Source organism: Lonchura striata, chromosome 5, assembly GCF_046129695.1.
Source record: "Lonchura striata isolate bLonStr1 chromosome 5, bLonStr1.mat, whole genome shotgun sequence".
Taxonomy (NCBI): Eukaryota; Metazoa; Chordata; class Aves; order Passeriformes; family Estrildidae; genus Lonchura; species Lonchura striata.
In genome coordinates this window covers 9,575,477-9,591,178 of record NC_134607.1, presented here as the reverse complement: position 1 = coordinate 9,591,178, position 15,702 = coordinate 9,575,477, and the positions used below count along the sequence as shown (strand labels likewise).

Sequence of the window (15,702 nt, the reverse complement as noted above, 5' to 3'; positions counted from 1 at the left end):
AGGGTCAGGATTAAAAACCAAGCAGCAACCACTGTACACGAGTTCTACAAAGCTCACTGCAAGTCAGCTCCTAATTTCATCTACATCTGAACAACTCTCTGCATGTCAGTGCAGAAGTGCTGCTTTGTAACCACTTCGCTCTCATCTCAGCAGGCTAAATCACAGCTCTGCAGATGAGGCTACAGGGGTATCCCAGAGACCATCCAAGCACTCTTCACTTAGATTTGTCCTTTTCTTTTTGACAAACAGCACCCAGATACAGCTCTGGTGCAATCAGGTCTCCTGACAATGTGAAACTCACACTTTAAAGAGCCCACTGACAGATGGATTCAATTTAATGTATGAGTATGAACAGCTGCTCCTGATCACCAGCTTGTACAGCACACCCATTCATCACAAAATATTTCAAAAGGCTGAGCTGAAATGGAACAAATGAATTTTGAAGAAGTATGGGAGGTACTATGCTAGCCTTGGAGAATGTGTCAGATGTAAAAATCACAGCTATGGGACTGCCATTAATTCATTCCCGTAGATGCTGGCTCCGCTCTCTTAGCAGCATTCTCCAAAATCCAAGAGGGCAGCCTGAATAAGGTGTTAGAAGGTGCAATTAAATACTCCTTACTGAAGGTGGTTTTTAACTAAGTAAGTCACTAAGAGGACCTGACAGCTTCAAGATGGCAAGCCTCAAACCACTGCTGAAAGGAGAAGAAGTTATTTCCCTGATGCTCTAACTCAGAAAGAAGATCCATCAATGATGCAATGGAGAGACATGGGCCTGCCTTTGCCACCTTCATCTTAAGCACTGTGACAACCCTCACTGCTTTAAAAAGTTTTCATATTCCTCTTTGGTCCTTCAATGCCAAGAACAAGGCACAGCCTGACAAATGGAACCACCCATTTTGAAGGTCTGTGAGGAGATGGAGAGCTGACACAGAACTGAGTAATTCACTTTTTAATTTAAATTTCAGGAATTATGCAGCAAAAATAGACATTTTAAACATCATGGTGTTTGTCATGGCCACTGGATCATCTCTGAGTGACTCAGTTCTTCACAGACCACTTCCTATGAGTTGTGCACAGGGCAGCTTCGCAGATGTTGAGAAGAAGGGTGATATGCAGGGAGGAAAATTCTCCATGAGTTTCCTCAGATGGCAATTCATTCTTGCCAATTCCTGCTAGGGTTTTCTTGGAGCGGGGGAAAACAAGTTTCAAAAACCTTTTTGAAGGCAATTCTTATCTAGACATGACACTTGCAGCATCTTCAGGCACCTCTATCATCCAAGTATATTTGTACTTGTGTGAATTCATGAGGAAAGCATGTAATGCTTATGTAGAATTCCAAATTTCATGCACTTTTATATCACTATGTGGTTGTTAGGTCATATTTTTGTGTCTTAGTATGAAAAACACACTTCCATTTTGAGCTGCAGAGAATTTAACAATAATTTTTTTGAACACTTATTGATAAATGGGGAGTAAAAAGAAACACAAGTTTCCTCAATATAGAAAATGTAATCTTTGCAATGGTAGGGAAAAAAAAAAAAAAAAGAGGACTTCTTGGATAATAATATTTCCCTCTTTCCTTCTACAGAGTGCCTTTGCCAGTCTCTTGCTCTATCTACTCTCCTTCCTCAAGGGTAGATAGGGAGACAAAGCTCAGGCATCATAACCTTGCACAAATAAGGCACATCAGCTCCCATGCCACACAAGGGAACAAAGCCACTGCTTGCCATCACCCAGGCTCCTGCTGCCTGCTGGGAAAGCACCCAGCAGAAGTGGTGATTAGATCTCTACCGTGTCAATAACCAGCTCTGAGACAGCAGGTGTAACTTATTTTGGGAGCCCAATCCACCACCAGGGTACACACTCTGATATGGAGTGAGATGCTGTGGGTTTTGTTTGATCTGCCAGAGCCTAAGGCAGGAGCACACACAGGCTCACACACCCTCTGCAAAGGTTATTCATCACCACAGCAACCTCCAAACAAAGGTGGGAGCCAAGTCAGACTGGCTGGTTTCACCCAGCACTGTCCCTCTGATGACAAAGGGCAAAGGTGCTCTCCACTGGCACCCGACAGGGGACTTGATTGCTCAGGTTTGTTTTTATGTCAGTGGATCTCACCACTCCACTTGGAGCATGCACACCCAGAGCTGAGAATGGCCACACTGATGCATTAAACAATAAAATTATTCTATAACCCCAGATAAAAGGAGGGAGATCACAATTCCTTCTTGCCACACGGTGAGCAAGTGCCATATTCCGTGACACACCACTGTCACCCCACCCTTTCCACGTGTTCCCCTAGGTACCAGGAATAGCTGCTGTAAAATAAACACCCCACCTATACCCAAGAAAACCCCAGTCTGTTTAACCACCACTCTGTTCTTCCTCTCCCTTCTCCACTCCTTTTCTTCACATCCTCTCTCACTCCATGGGAGATTAATGATTTTGGATATGCTACGAAAATCCAACTGAGACAATAAAATAATTGGAAACTCAGCACAAACGAAAAGCAGAGTGGTGTTTTATTCTTCTTTTTTTCCTAAATCTGGAAAGAACAAACCTTGATACTTCCCCAGTCACTGGAGGAAAGAGATTGTGGTCATTTCTAAACGTTTTCAACTACCAGCCAGGAGGAAAAAACAGAGTCTGTAATGACAAGCTGTCAACACCCGGTGAGCAGCAGGGCTCTCGTTTGTGACACTGAGCTTCCTCCTGCAGAGCCAGGCTCCTGGGCACCAGCAGCCCTCACCACATGCAATGACAACCCTAAAAATGCCCAGATTTCTCTACCTGTCCTAAAGCACATCCCCCACCTGAGCAGCCAGGTCTCAGGATTTAAAAGATAGGCTAACCATTCATTTTGAGTTATAGGATTAAAAAAAAAATTCCAATGGTTCTGAGGAATTTTATTTTTTTAAATCAAAGCCACAGGTGATTGGTGCAGATCTCTCATTTACTCCTGTCAAGAAATAGAAATTAAATTCTGTAGTAAAAACATCAGAAATATCCATCCACCTTCAGTAGTTTTAGATCCAAGCAAAATTTATATTAACAAAATTCTCTGGCTTCTACAAAATTGGTTTGATTCATACCAATGGCTTAAGCTATCATTTTTCTTGAGTTTTAAAACAGTTATTTGTAGTTAACCATTAATCTTTTGCAGGCTTATGATGGTTTACAATTTCTGCCAGTGTGTTTCAGCATCCAACCACCTGAGGCAGGAGGTTCATTTACTTGATTCTGCAATATTTCTAATAGCCAACCACTTCAGTGATTTGGTACTTCAAGGGATCCTATAGGAAAGGTGAGGACAAACTTTTATCAGGACCTACTGCAATAGGACAAGAAGAGATAATGGTTTTAAAGCAAAAGAAGGTTGAATTAGAATGGATGTAAGGAAGTTTTTTACAATTAAGGTGGTGAAAGAAGTTACCCAGAGGGATGGTGAACGTTCCATCTCTGAAAATATTCATGGCCAGGTTGGATGGTGCTATGAGAAATATGGTCTGCTTGAACATATTCTTTCCCATTGCAGGGGGGCTGTACTAGATGGTCTTTAAAGATCCCCCCATTGTAAAATATTTTATGATTCTATGGTAATACTGTTCTGACAGTATAGTTAAGAAGAACTAGAAAATTTTTAAAAATTAAAGAAAAAGTGTAAGAAATTTCATCTTCCAGATGAAGGTTCAAAATGTAATTTCAAACGTCTACACTGCACTTGCAGGTAGCAAAGAGTAATGGAGCAGAATTGCAAGCAAAGTGCAAAACACCACTCAACCCCAAGGGCAGGACACTCCCTAGACACCCTGCACTTGACGTTCTGTGCTCTATAATGCTCTCAGAAATGGGGGAGGAAAAAAACCCCAACCAAAACAACAAACTAAAAACCTGCATGTGAGTTCACATTCATTTCTTAAACGCAGCCGTAGGCAAACCCATGGAACTGGATGTACTCAGAGCACTGTGATTTATGTCACAGCACAATCACCACCTGACCTGATAAGAAGGCAGTGGCTTGACTCAGTCTTTAGCTGGGAATAAAGTGAATTTTCAATGCACCTTCCTGGTGATGTGCAATTTCTCCACACAGAGATGGTTTCCTACCCATGTTATGAGGGACCAAAGGTTTTTGCCTTTTCCCCCACGCAGGCATTCCATCCTGTGAGCCAGACTGACACAACACACATTTGTCCTAAATTGGTGTCCCCCTGACCAAGACACAGATGTGCTTCTGCTGGAATTCTCTGGCTTCTACAAAAATCTGTGGTCTCTAATTTTTAATAATTGAAAATATTTACAAGCAAAAAAGAAGTGCACCTACCCAAGTGACAGTGATTTTAAATAAAAAAGCAGTGCTTCAATTACTACCTTGCTTTCTCTATTTCTACACACCCTGAAAATCTGCTGCAGCAATTTGAAAACCTCTCTCCTCCAAAGCTGTTGCAGTTAGCACTGAAGTTACTATATTATTTAAGTGCTGGGGTTCAGAGCTCTCCAGCAGCAGAAAGGAAATGTATCTACCTTCAGTGTTTCCCAAGATAGCAACTGCTATGCTCAAACTGAGGCAGGAAGATCAGCAGAAATAAAAAGGAAAGGAACTTAAGGACAGGTAAGTTCCAACTTGTTATGTGACAATAGCACCAAATTTGTTTTCCTAAACTTTCCATTAATTAAAGCCTAGTTTTTTTAGTCTGGCTTAATAGGCTACTGGACCTTGAAAAAAATGTATTTGTATTCCTTACTCTGTCTTTGTCCCCTCCAGCATAAAGCAGAATTACCCCCATAATTTTTCAGGTTGGGGTAATTTTCCAACTCTGTTGCTAATTAAGGTAGCATGTACAGCTCAGGACAGCACTGACCTTCAGGTCTTTGTCCAAATATTCCAACCAGCCTTTTTAACAATATGGCAAGAACCTGAAAGAGCCAAATAAGTGCCCTGGATACATTTTGCCCTTCCTGCACCAATCCTTACAGGGGGATCCTCCTGCTGCTCCAGAAGAGACCTTCAGATAGTTCTGCCTAAAGCACAAAGCCCCTACTCTGATATTCATAGGATAATTCAGCACCTGATGCTGAGCTGTATCATGCTGATGCTTTAATGGGATTCTTTCCATGTCTAGAGGGGCTATCTCCCCCAAATTCCACAGAGAGTTTTAAATTATTAGCTATAGCTAAGGGCACATGTGTTGTTTTTAATAGCAAACGTGTGTTTTACAGACCAGGCTGCATCTCATCAATGATTCCTTGGTGCCACACTCCCAGGAAAACAGCAGTCAGCCCAGCATGCCAGTCTTAAATAAAGCAGGGTGTCACAAGGTATAAGGCAGCCCTCCATACATTTGCTGTTGAAGAATCACAGCATTTCAGCTGCTGGAAGAAGCAGATTGCCATTGTTTTATCAAGGAAAACCACATATTGGAAAAATTGACTAGAAACCACCTTCCCCTAAAAAAAATAATGGTCAGCTATTGCCTTTTGTAGAGAGTTATGTCTAGTACTGAGCTGGAAACAAGATCATGCCTCATAGGTCAGAACAAGCTCAGTCTTTTCTTTACACAGCATCTTCAAAAGGAAGCTGGGGGTGAAGTTTGTCTGCACACAGCCACACAGAGATTTAAACAGGAAAAAAATACCCCAAATCCATGCACTTACATAAAAGGCTTTGGGCAGTTTCATTTTCTATTCAGCTGGAAAAGGAGTGAACCAGCACACACACACATTTTTAATCACCTTTGTGCTGACAGCAGCCAGTCACTACTTCTGTTATCAGAACCCCACAGCTTGGATTTCCAGGCTAAGAAGCACTAAGGAAGAAGGTGTAAAATCTCCTCTGGTTAAAAAAAGCACACTGATATAACCTAGTACAACACACAAATGCTATAGAATTGAAGTTTGGCCTCACTGGGACATTACTCATTGAGTGAAGGGAGAGGGGGAAATAATCCATAAACACAAACAAGTAGTAAGGATTTCCTAAGATTAGCTGGTAACCTGGATCACTCTCATATTCTCTAAGCCCATCAGTCACACTCTGGGGAAAACAAGCGAGGCAGGCCAGTCTGTGCATCCAGAAACTCAGAGTTTGCAGCAGATGCCAGTTGCTAAAGAGACAGAGAGGAAAGAGAGAAGCTGTGCTCGTGTACAACTCACCAGTGATCACTTGTGCAAGTGCCACGTGCCTGGGCTTAGAACTTCAGCCTGGGTAGATGCTGTCCCTGCCACTGCTTAATTCAGCTGTCTGGCATCTCTCCAGAGGCACTCAGAAGGCAGATGCCCAACAGGACAAATCACTGAAAACCAGAAAAGAAACAAGTTCAGCTTTGCAATTCCACTGCACGTTACACAATGAGTTCAGCTTGCTAATCCCTGACTTTTTAAAATGTAATTTCCCTCAGTGCATGACAGGGAGAAATACAGGTTCTGGTTAGAGTTTATCCACTACTGTCAGTGTGAGTTTCCTAAATACCAATGATACCAAAAAGAACTCCTCTGTACAGCTAACAGGAACCTCATGGTCAGGATAACTGAACAGCCTCCACCATAAACCCTTCAAATTTTGTTACCCCTCAATTTTGAATGGGACATGCAAGAGTAAGTCCTTTTCTATTTCATGTCTTTATTCATACGCAACACTTCATTCTAACTTAGGTGTAATAGGAGTTACTTCCAACTTCCAGCTTCACAACTGCACTATTCCAGGCACTGACCAGTTCTTCAAATTCCAGCAAATCTGACCAATATACAGCAGAATTTTCTTATTAATTACTCTCTTTAAGCCTTCATTTTGGCATTATCGCAATCCTGTGGCTTCTGTGAGAGGTTCCATTTCCTTCCTCTTACAAAGCCATTTACAATAAATCCAATTAAAATTAATTAAAACATACAGATCAATTTGACATGGCAACAGAACTAGGAGGAAGCAGTTCCAAGTCAATTCATTGATAGGACAAGTGAGAATGGGTCAATTCAGCCAATCTGAATTGATCCAGTGGTTGCACATTAATGTAAAAATGCAGTAGTATATTGTGCTAGTTTTTATACTAAACCTTATCAATCTGCTTACTAATATGACCAGAATCTACTGGTGGTTTAGATCTGTTAATCACCTATTTCTGTTGAAAAAATAACATTTTAATATTTGAAGGGGAGATAAAAAATTAATGTGTTTTTTTTTTTCTGACCAGGAAAGCCTCACAGAAGAAAGGACAACACATGGGCACAACACCTTAAGGCAGCACAGGTTGCCTTCCATTCATGAGCCTCAGTGACCTCAGGCAAGGTTCTCCAACCCTTCCATGCCCATTTCATTCCCTTCAAAACATGGAAAAAGTCCAAGAAAGATAAGGAGCTACTGGAGCAGCAGAGGGACATAATGATGATGAGGGGTCTGGAGTGCCCCTCTCAAGAGGAGACTGTGGGAACTGGGCTTGGGTAGTCCAGGGAAGAGAATACTGAGAAGGGATCTCATCAATACATAGAAATATTTCAACGGAGTGCCAAGAAGGTGGTGCCAGGCTCTTTTCTGTGGTGCCCAGTGACAGGACAAGGAGCAGTGGCCATAAAGTAAATCCCAGTAAGTTCCACCTTAACATAAGGAAGACCTTGAGCATAAGGAAGAACTCGAGCATAAGGAAGAACTTTACACTGGAACAGCTGCCCAGGGAGGCTGTGGAATTTCCCTTTCCTGGAGATTCCACAACCCAACTCTTCTTGTGCAATCTGCTCTAGGTGACCCCTACCTTGGCAAGGGGGCTGGATAAGATGATCTCCAGAGGTCCCTCCCAACTCTAACTAATGATTGTGTGTGATTCTGTAAGAAGAAAAAAGAAGAGGGAAGAAAGAGGGCAGACTACACCTCTTTCCTTTCCAATAGTAATTTATAATCTCAGTAGCTTCTTACATAGAAATTAATTCTTCTCAGTAGAATGGAAGACTAAAGAATTCTGCTAAGAAAAGGAAGTAGCAAACAGAAGCACACTCATTGTTTCCAGGCTCCTTATCTCTGAAATTTGTTACAGGTTTTGGGATTCTCATCTGAAAACCAATGTAAAACAGAAAAGGAAAAAACAGATTTCACTGGTGAGTTTCTGAGCTCCTCCTTGCTAATGTGGTTCTTCTGTTTGCTGCCCTAGACACAGTTAATGAATAATGACTGTGCAAACAAAATATCAGACAATGATGGGAGGGGGAGGGAAGGGTGAAATGATTGTGTGGGAGGCTCGGATTGGATTTGGCAACAATTAGAAAAATTGATTCCTTTTTAATTATAGGAAAAAGCTTTGCTAGAAAGGTAAGACAGACATGACATTCAAAATACTTTAGTCTTTGGATTTAAAAGGTGGAAATAGAAAGTTCAAATGTTTGGGGTCCTTCACTGTGTTTTCCTTTTATGTTAAAAAACATCCCTCTCAAAAATTACATCCAAATAAATGTGTAAACCTTCAGCTCAATTCAAAGCTGTTACAAGACAGATTTGATTTGCTTTTATCACTCTCTAGGAATATTATTTACCACATGCAGGACTGCCTCCTACAAGGTACAGGATATCTTTGTTTTCCCTTCCTGTAAGAGCCCAAGCCAGTAAAAGTTACAGACACTTGAAGAATCAGACCAATAGCTTATTAACATCACTTAAGCTCCTCCCCTAACTGGTTTCTCTAAATATATTATCAAAGGAGGGCACCAGAGATTGCTCCCTGTTTGACTAAGGCTGCACAGTGCACATTTCCACATTTCCTTCTCTGCTGTTACTCCCAATTCTGGCAGCTCCTGCCAGATTCTCACGTGTGCCTGCCACAAGCACATGAAATTAATTATCCCAGTACTCCTTTAGTAGCACAGAGTAGCTTAATAATATCCTTTAAAGAGTTAAAAGGGAAGAGGACATTTCTCCACAAAACTCACACACAATTCCTCAACTACAAAATAAAAACCTCTTGCAGTTTTACTCTGGGCCTCTACAGCTCTTTTTCCTTCACATCATATTTTTACATGATCATTTCAACAATGAGATATAACCACTTCTAAATAAGTGCTATTACATAAACCCCATTTACTGTCCTAAAATTTATAATCACCATTTCCATTATTCAGTATCTTTCAGCAGCAGATCTCAAATGGTGTTTAGAAGATTTAGTCATGTGAAACTGCCAAGTACCACTGTGGATGTGACTTCCAAAGCAAAAGCACAATTACACAAGGCAGTATTTATCCAGAAAATATGGACTGTGATACTTAATCTTGCAAAATAACAGAGAGATAATTTAAAGTAAGGTATCTACAAAGAATAGTGTGTGTGCCAAAAGACTGTATCGCTTTTACAAAGAGTGGACAGAATGTTCTTTTCCAAAGGACCAGAAAACAAACTTCCTGAACCAATGTGAGTTTTCTTTTTGCTTGTATTTAATCCAAGTAAATGTGGCTCAGCCAAACTTATTTAATAAGAAGGGGGGAAAAAAGAATCAATTAGTTTGGCATAACCTTGTCTTGAAAAAGTATTCACACACTTCAAAGGGAGGGGAAGTGGTGACCTGAACAGATCTAGAACCACTGCTTCTCTGGGAAATTAGTAATAATAGTAGTGAAGGGGCCTTTTGGACTATTTTTTAAAACATTTCTTCCACAGCACTATAAGCAGCTGTAATTAACTCTCTCCCTTTTTGTTGTTTTTTTTTTTTTTCTGTTTTTAATGTGAGTCTCTTGATGCACACCAGCAGGGTTTGAGGATGTGGAAAAGAGAGGCAGTGTGTTGAGATGGCAATGCAGTACACAGGAAAAAGAACTTGAAATTACCACAGACCAATGTATTTCACATAATATTTTATTCCTAAATCAGTCATTTATGTAATCTAGGGGAAAAAATCCAAAACTAAAGAAATCCAAAACTAAAGAAATCCAAAATCAACAAAAAACCTCCAAGTTCAACTTTTACCTCTATTGACCTTTAAGGAGTTGATGGGTAAGTGCACAGGGAAAAGCCTCTTTGCAAGGCACAGATAAAAGCATTATTGGAAAGGTCAAAAGAGACAACATATCCTTTAGTGTGATGCACTTGTAATCCCTCTTTTAGAAGTACTAATGAATTTAAAACTAAAAGACATAATACACACCGTTTATCCTACGGGGAGATACTGAGCCCCTCAAAAAACATCTCAATGTCTAACTCTGCAGCAGGTCTGCTTACATGTACATCTGTGAAAGTTCCTTGGCTAACAAAAATGGTCATTTCACCAGATACACAATGCAACACCCAGCATCTCTAAAAGTGCAGGTTTTCCCCATGTACCACAGTCAGATTTGTCACATTTGCCACACAAATGCCCAACCCTTCTCTCTAATGGGCTAAGATGCTACATCACTTAGAATGCCAAAAGAAAAGGAAGCCTCCACACCACTCATGGACAAGTCAGACATTTAAAAGGTTATATTCAACAGCACAATTTCAAATGCTGCACTATAATTCCACTATAGAATAGTTATCCTAAAGAAATGAACAAAATACCACCCAAGAGTGGGATGGATATAAAGAGAGAGAGAAATCTGAGGGGAAGACAATAGAACTGCAAAATGTGACTCATGTTATCTATACTGATGCAAAGCTTTGTAAATCCAGTTTGATGTCTGAAAGTTGTCTATCTTCATTGCCACAGGAGTTCAAAATTACTATAGATATTTATTATTATCATTGCCACCTTTTGAGTGTTTCCTTGGTTCTGTACATCGATGTTAGACTTGGTTTATTCACAGCCTGATAATAGATTACAGTGGCTATTGTCATAAGCTGTTTCCTTGTTAACTTCTGCATTTTTTTCAGCTTCAGTGTCTTACAGAAACAATGAAACCTGGTTTTACTTTTAGATTCCTCCTGTCACAATGTTTGGTTTTCAAACTCTGCAAGGATCAGCTATAATAAATTGAAAATGAATCAGTACTATTTATATTTTGAAATAGGAGACAAATTATATTAGTCTCAGGTATTATAAAAATTATTTTCATATATTCAGCTTGGATCCACTTCTGAACCTCAGTGCATTAAAGTTACAATGTCAAATATATTCATATGTAAACTACTATTCTACCAGCTAGAGGCACATCTTAGTAGAAACCCTACAATTATTATTTTTTCAATTGAAACAATGAGAGATTATTAATAAAAAAAAAAAAAAATACAGAGGCTAAGTTTCTGCCTTCCTGAAGTCAATACACATTTGGTCTTACATCTCAGCAGACCCGGGATTTATTGCTAGCACTACAAACCTGTCTCTAGATGAGGTAAGCAAACAAAACTGAGAACAGGATATTATTTAGGAAGATTATTGTGTTCAAATACCAATACAGAGTGAAAGGATCAGCCCAGAGAGCACTGCAATGGGAAACAGACACAGAGTGTTACTGGTGTTAATAAATATACCACCCATGCCCACAAAGGGACATCATAAGATTGGGAATTCTCTCAAAAACTGCATCAATTCCCATACCTTTGAATGGGCTGCTGTAGCTTAAGAGATGTGTGAAAAGCATCACATGTGGTTTCAGAAAAAGCAGTAAGAAAAATAATTTGGGTTTTGGAAAGGAGCAGAAGAGTGCAAGAAGGGGTTGGTTTCTTACTTGTCACTCTGAAATGTGAGCAGAAATGTTCAGCTCTTGATTCTCAGGCTTAGCATATTTGGTGGGACTTGAGGAATGTTCTAAATACCAATTTCTAGATATTGCCATGTGGCAAAAACACCCATCATATCCCTGCTCACCCTTTGTATTCCCTCTGCACTACCCAATGACTCTGCATTTATTTCAGGGGTTTCTCCCATCCTACCACTGGCTTAGAAGGGGAGATTGTTTACCACAGGTGCTCAGAGCAGCAACTAGGCTGTGAAAAGTAACTGTGTTTGTTCTTCGAGCTGACCTTTTTTGCTCCATTTTCCTGCTCAGCAAAGGGAAAAAAAAAAAAAAAAAACAACACCAAAAAACACATGACATTCCACAGAAACAGCAAAACAGAGAACATGGACAGACTAGCATAAAACAACATCCATCCTTGGCATATCTTAGCACTAGATATTACCAGAATGTCCACTGTGTTCAGTAGCAAAATAACTTTAATTTCCCAGCTGCCTGCTATCAAGTCCTTCCTTTGCTGGCCCTCTTGTAAAATGAAAGTTGAAATAATCCAGGCAACTGTCCTGCTGTAGGCTGAAAAATCAGCCTTTCTAACATTTTCAGAAGGGCAAAGCACACCATTAAAATGCCCAGTAGTCACGTAAAAATTTAACACATCAAGAAGCTTGTTTAAAAAATATGCTAATCTTGCCTTGTGTAAAGTTATAATAGCTCATTTGTGTGAGACTTCTCAAGATGTGAAGAAGGAAGCCAGAAAACAGGAGAAGCAGCATGAAGGAACAGTGAGTAACTCCATAGTTAAGAAAACTCAGGGCCAAAAGGTGAAGGACAGAACATTTGGTTCAGACTGGTATAAATTTAATACTGTGCACAGATTAGAAACCTGGCACTTCCTAGCATTGGAGAACTGTATCATCAGGAAGGTCTTGAATCTTTTCTGTTTGTTAAGGAAAGAAAAAATTCAGGCAGCTTTTTGAAATCCCTTCCTCAAAGGAAAGCAGAGGGGTTTTCACATCAATACACCTACAGACATCCACCACATTACAGCCACTGTGGTCATAAAAGTTATTTTAAGCATGGTCCGTAGTAATAAATCAGTTTTAGTGTCAATAATTTTCTCTTTGTAGCTGAGGAGGAGTGTCCCCATCATGATGTCATCAGAAGTTACTTTGAAGCTGTATCGAAATTTGGATTAATTAAATTTTTATCCCAAGAGAAGACAGAGCACACCATGGGCACAGCTTCTGAAACACCTAAAAACTTCTACCAATCTCTTAATTTGTTTTCCCTATACTCCTGCACATCAAATCACATTTTTATAGACAGTTAAAAAACCAGTCTTCAGCAGTTCATGCTATCCTTTACCTGGGAATCACAAAAGAGTCACAGTATTGAGACATCTGGATGCCAGAAGTTTCAGTCCATCTCTTCATTTCCCCAAATGCCATTTCTTACCTTTGCTTTGTACTTATCCCCAATTAGAATCACTGATGTAGCCCCCTGGGATCAAAGCACTGCACACTTAATGATGTTTTTCTGTCTCTTCTGATATTGCCCATCAAAGTCAGAACCCTTCTGCCCTGACTCAAAGCAACCTGCGAAGAAATTCAGCAACTGTGACCTTTTTTCTTTTGCTCCATCATTGCTACTGACCACAGCCCTGGAACCCCTCATTATTGACCTCTTCCTCACGAATTAATGGTTTATTATAATGCAATGAGGCACATTAAATCACATGCCAAGCTACATCTACCTTAAAAAATCAATGCAACTATGAAAAGCAAGGTTTGTAATAGCCTTTATTAGTCTAGTAATGCATGTAGAGGGAAAAAGAAAAAGAGAACAAGCCTGTTTTCAGGCCAACTATCAGGTCTAACAAAAAAAAGTGACAAAAAAAATCAAGAATCTAATAGTCTACAACAAGGACAAGGTGGCAGTTTTCTCAGAGCTGCTCTGTTCCTTCTAAAGAATCTGCAATGCTCCCAATAGAGCATAACTTCTAATTCCTACTGCAACGGGAATAAATCACATTAAAAGTGGTAGTGATAACTCTAGAAGTGTGGTTTATTGTTTAAATGTGGGGTTTTGGGGAGAAGGGTTGGGGTCTTTTTGGTTGTCTTTTTTCCTTTGGTTGGTTGGGTTTTAAAAAATGGGCAATCTGTTTTTTAAATGGATTGGAGTAGGAGTAGGACTCTGGAGTAGAACTCTGGCCAGGACAGTGTGAAAGGCAAGGATTTCTGGAGACTTTGGCCTGGATACTCTCCTCAGATCCTACATGTGAAAAACAAACATGACAGTCCCTTTGCTGTCGGACAAGGTCCCTCCCTCAGTTTCCTGTAGGTGATGAAAGGTACAAACAATGATGGCCAAGTACTCATCAAGAGCCCTGCAAAGGTCAACTACAAAATAATATTCCTTTAATCAAGTCTGAGCTAGGAGCCAGCTTTCTAAAAGGTTCCACTCCGTAAAACAACCCCAGAAGAATGACAAAAACCACCACTTACCTCTATAAAGGTTTTCTTGTTAATGTTTCTTTTATTGAAGTCTATTAAAAAGTAATGCTTTCAGTAATGTCTCGCAGTAATGCCCTTCTGAAAGTTAAGGGTGCATAAAACGGAAATCCTCATGCTCAAATACCTTCCAACTTTTCCAATTATCTCTCTTCCTCTGTTTTACAGTTTTAGAACAAGGGTGTTTGCCCTTGATCTGATCGCAGATTCTCTTTGACTTCCTTGTATCATCTCATTTCTGCTTTTGTTGCCTTACTAATAAGGAGCTGATTCTGCAACAGGGCACATGGAAGTACAGAAGTTAATTAGCATTCATTGTAGGCCAAGAACAGGATTTACACCACAAACAAAAGGGCCTAATCCTGAGCTAACAGATCATAAAGAAAAACAAACACAAAAATGCTCAGCCTCCCTGCAAACTGGAAAAACCCAAAAAACCTCACCATGGTTACAGGGGTATTTCTTCTCAGGTCTGTATTGACTGTTCTGCACCTCCCATATTTCCAAATTATTTTTGCTTGGTAATCATGATCAAAAAAGAGTAACTCTAAATCAACATTACTAGACAACAAAGTGAGGACATTAAAAAAAAAAAAAAAAGGAAAAGCCTTTAAGTTTCCCAAAATGCCTACAATTTTTGCTTGCTACTTGCTACTGTCAACAAAGTATTTCAATTGTGTTTGGTTTTGTTCATTGCATAGAGTCATTACCAATGCTGAACACACTCAAACACTGAACAAACAATTCCTAATCCAATGTTTCATCATTTTAATCATGCCACCAGAAATTTTCTGGGGAAAATAAATAAAATCAGAAATCTGCTCTCATTTAAAACAACATTCATTACATTGTTATTTTATGCATTCAAAGCTACTTTCAGACTTTCAATTCTAGCCATAAAATATCAATTCATGGTGATGAATGAAAAGAAAAAAAAACTCAAATTGGTAATGAAATTCAAGAAAAATGTGAATAAAACACTGTTCCTTGTAGGCTGAAAGAGGCTATTCCACATCTTTGCATGGAGGAATAAACTTGGGGCCAAATGACAAAACTTAAAATATGAGGTTATATTGGAAAAGCAAAATGCATCTTACACATGTGTATTATGAGGCTTAGAAAAAAATGGAAAACAACTGAAAATGGGGACAATGTTTTTAAGTCTAATGAAGAAAGCAGCAGTTCCCAGCCTAACTGGAAGTTGACCTTTTCCAGTCGTTTGCAGGAGATGAGATGAGGTGAGAAACTCTAGAAGTGCCTCCAGTCTGTCAGGTAACCCATGCATTATTTACATTGCCCAAGCAGTGTCATTTGTCTTGAACTTCAAAACAATTTGTGCACCCTTATTAGAGTTTAATAATAAATCCAGTTTCCCCTCTGTTTGCTAGGGTGAAATAAAGACTGCTAAAATAAAGGAAGGATGTATACGACAGACACATATGATACAGAAGACAGAGAGAAATTATGCATAATCAAAATCGTACTCCAGAGTAAATATTTTCACTTCCAGGGAGGTTCAAAACACTGCTGTCAGTGTCTTGCAATTCTAAAAACACCTCCAAACATAAAC

General features: G+C 39.6%; 1 protein-coding gene across 9 annotated transcripts in view; it reads right to left on the bottom strand.

The window, feature by feature from the left end:
• Positions 1-15,702, bottom strand: part of EPS8 (EGFR pathway substrate 8, signaling adaptor) — a 162,391-nt gene that overhangs the window by 87,860 nt on the left and 58,829 nt on the right. For 7 of the 9 annotated variants that reach the window (XM_077783264.1, XM_031507934.2, XM_021535167.3 and 4 more), the window contains exon 2: positions 6,157-6,296. The exons of the other annotated variants lie outside the window; for them this stretch is intronic. The gene's annotated coding sequence lies outside the window, so the exon portion shown is untranslated. The remainder of the gene's footprint in view (positions 1-6,156; positions 6,297-15,702) is intronic. 9 annotated transcript variants of the gene reach the window in all.